We start from the raw sequence: 3,895 nt of genomic DNA, 5'->3' as shown, positions 1-3,895 counted from the left end.
GACTCACAAAAGCCCTGCTGAAAAGGTAATCATCCCTACGAGTGATCTGCCTTCAGTTCTCACTTCATTCCATAATGTTTGAGACATGTTTTTTTTGACTGATCAAATATTAATTTTTAAAAAATTAGAAATTTACCTTATTGGGTGAACTAGCCCCCAAACTATAAAGTTAAAACAGGAAATAAGCACAAAAGCTATGTTTGAGACTCAGAGAGAGGGTAACGACATTTGAAATAATTCAGCCTATTACTAATTTGTCATATACAAAGGAGAATTTATAACAAGTTACCTTGGCATATGGAGTAGAGTCTAGTGCATTATAAGGATAACCTTCCTTTCCCCACAGCACAGAGTGACCTTACTGCTCTGTGGTTCTGAATGTACAATGTGAAATGCCAACCTACACAGGAGTGCAATTTTTTTTCTAACTGGGTGCACTCAGCAATCTGGGTGCAGGCACCCAGTTGGAGCTAGGGTTTTGCCAGGTTAGTGACAGCAGGGCAAGCAGGGCAAAGGTGAGTGGTAAAGTAATTTAAAATAGAATGCAGCAAAAGATCAGAGGAAGTGAAGGCAGAAGAAGGCTGAGAGGGAGAAAAAGAGAAGTCTGGATTGGAGGTCCCACGTCAGAGAAACGAGAGAAGGACGACAGACTGACGTAGAGAGAGAAGAGCCCTGGAGACATCAGGGACCTGAGAAGGATGTACTGGGAGGAAGTGAGGGACAGAGCTGTGATGCATGTCATGGCCAGAGACTGTGAAGTCTGCAGTTAGAGGTGAAACAGATCAGGTCTATGACAAGATCCAGGGTGCGGCAACAGAATTGATCCCCTGAAGATAACTGGAGATGAGATGTCAATGAACTTGGAGGATGGTATTCTGTCTACTTTGGTGACTGATTCACTCAGGATGAGGGTAGCAGTTAAGGAAAACAGGAAGACTGTAAGCCACATGTCAGTCTTTAATAATTTAAGTCTTAAAAGACTTTGGATATGCTTAGTATAAGGGACTGGATATTCTAGAAAGATGCTACCCACCATTATCTATGAGTTTTCAGTCTAAAACAGTTCATACTAAGGCAGAAGCAAGCAGCAGCTTAAGAAAAATGAGTAATGTTTCCCTTCATTCTTATGACTAATTTTCTTTTCCACTTTTTTGACTTCGTAAGAATCTGTATGTCACCTTTTCAACTTAGGGCTAGGTTAGTATTTTCCTAAAGTTGAATAGAGAATGAAATTATTGCTAATTCAGGCAAGAAAAATCTCAGCTTCCCACTCTCATAAATTGGTAAAAATAAATGTTTAAAAAATAAATTACAACTCAGTTGCCCCAGTTCTGATTTGAAAACATCTGGTGAGACCCTGGGTACAGCTTCCCACTACCTTTTTTTTTTTTTTTTTAAGTGTAAAAAAATACACATACAAAGGTTTCTTATAATCTTGAAAGTACAGGGTGTCATGCTATTTACTGACAGGCTGACCTTTACACAAAGAACCTCCACTTTCAACAAGCTGAAATTACTGTTACTGATGCCTTCAGAATATCATTGCCACGGAAAGCAGCATGTTTTGTCCAAGTCATACAGAAGTAGCTAGATAGATACCATTTGGTCACCAAATGGTGCAACATAGAGGGCAAGGGAAAATTATTTCTACAGTACCAACCATATGTCTGATACTGTGCAAGGAAGAAAAGGAAATGTCAAATCTGATTCCTAATGTCAAGAAGCTTACAATTTATTGGTCAATTACATAATACTTCACCCCAGAACCATGTCTTACATTTTTAAAAAATGACTCACAGCATCTAACATAGGACTTTATAGATATCAATGAGAAGTTAATAACAAATTAAAACAATACAAAATGTTAAAGTAATAAACACATTTAACATAGGTGACTGAGAGAAGAGGTAACAGTTGAGCTAGTGTCATTGTAATCAATGAAAAACTCTTGTTCCTATTCTTTTTTGAGCAAGTTCTGACGCAGGAAGATCCCTATTCCTACTTATTGAAATCTTTAGGGAGGGAAAAAAAACCAGGTCAGCCTTTCCTACAGGTAAAAATTGGAAGGACAGGCTTATCCTGCGCTGGGGCATCAGGAGTGGCCGAGCCCTTACCTGTATCTTTTCCCAGATGGACAAGGTAACTAGCCTTGAGCAATAGTTCTTTTAAGTATGCAAAACTATTGACCAACCTGTTATTGAAACACTTTCCCTCTTGGATTATTTGATCTTATATTGTTATCCTTTCATTCATTTATCAAAAAATTACTGAGCACCTACTAGATACCAACAATCTGTACCTCTCGCTTTTACTTCTTATTTCTTTACTACTCTTCATTCTCTGCCCTATCACTCCCAGGCACCCTTACTCAGACCCAGCCCTACTCTTATCTCTCTCTCTCTCTCTCTCCACACACACACACACACACACACACACACACACACACACAGGTTATATATATATGTCTATATAGACATATATATATCTATATATACAGCTCTTCCACATGACTTCATTGCACCCTGTCCTTTCTTTTGAAAAAGAAAAGTAGTCATCATCTCATGATCTGTTCAACAGCTGTCTTGTCCAACAGACCAGGGGTAAACAATAGCCCATGGGTCAAACCTAGCCCCGCTGCATCTCCTATCGGAACCTAAACACACTCTCTTATTTATGATTATTGATGATTGCTTTCGCATTTCAATGGCAAAGCTGAGTAGTTGTGAGAGGCCATATAGTGTAAAAACTCCAAATATTTATTATCTGTCCCCCCCTAGTTTGCCAAATGCTGCATTAGACTATAAGCACAATGAAAACTGAAATCATGCCTGTTGTTCTCATTTCTATATTCCCAGCACCTAGAGTAATGCCAGACACATAAGTATTTCTGGACTAATTGTATTTCAATCTTGAGCTTTAACCTATCTTGTCAGGGATACAGAAGAGATCACATTAATTGGCCTGTGTTTATAACATTATAATCACTGCTTACCCAGACAATGATTGTACTGTTCTAGTCCAAGGGGGGAAACAGAAATTAACCAAATAATTAACAAATGACTAGATTATTACAACCAGAGGTAAGTGATATGGAGAAAAGGAACACTGTGCAATTAGAATATATAACGGAAAACCATAACCACATATAAAGTTTGGGAAGACTTCCTGGAGGAAGTGACTTTAGACCTGAAATCTAGAGTGAACTAACTGGGCAAAAAGAGTTGGAGAGAAGGAACATGACATGTCACAGGAATTGATGTTCTTGTCCAATAATAAATTATAAAGTAAGTTCCTTGAAAAGTTAAGGGTAGGATCCAAAATGGAGCAAATGCTCAGTGGGATACTTATTACAATGTAAAATTTGAAACACTCTGTTGTTGGCCTACTGTGGGAAAGTGGTAAACTGTCGTTACGCCCATAGCACAGTATATTCTGCATCCATTAAAGTAATGAATATGAAGAATTTTAATTTGTATGGAAAATGCTTCCCTATAAAGTAGAAAAAGTGGGACGTTGTTTCCACTAAGAAATATATTCATAGAAAAATGTTCTAGAAGAAAAATGGACTAAAATGTTAATTATAACTGCCTCTGGGTGGGATTGAGTATCCTATATTTTCTTTGTGGTTTTCTGTATTTCCTATGCTTTGCATTTAAAACCTTTAAGGTTGGAAAAATACATTTTATTGAGGAAACAAATGTAAGTGTTGATCTGTATCTACACCTTTGAGGGTAGTCTTTCCTCAGCTCTGGAATGAGGATATAAAATGAGGATCAAAACCCAGGAGAATTCACTGTCAGTAACAAAGATTATCAGTGGAAGTTCTCCTAGAATGTGATTTAACCTGTAGTTATAAAAGTGCAGTGGGGACATTGGAGCCAGAGAAAACTACTCG

The 3,895-nt window shown here is 37.8% G+C and overlaps 1 pseudogene; it reads left to right on the top strand.

Moving 5' to 3' along the window:
* Positions 1-947: 947 nt before the first annotated feature.
* LOC116868190 lies at positions 948-1,671 on the top strand (annotated as a pseudogene).
* The last annotated feature ends 2,224 nt before the right edge of the window (positions 1,672-3,895 follow it).

This window comes from Lontra canadensis, unplaced genomic scaffold (genome assembly GCF_010015895.1).
Source record: "Lontra canadensis isolate GAN:19392208 unplaced genomic scaffold, GSC_riverotter_1.0 scaffold14, whole genome shotgun sequence".
In the NCBI taxonomy this organism is placed as follows: domain Eukaryota; kingdom Metazoa; phylum Chordata; class Mammalia; order Carnivora; family Mustelidae; genus Lontra; species Lontra canadensis.
Note: the sequence above shows the minus strand (reverse complement) of the source record. Positions and strands in the feature narration are given on the sequence as shown.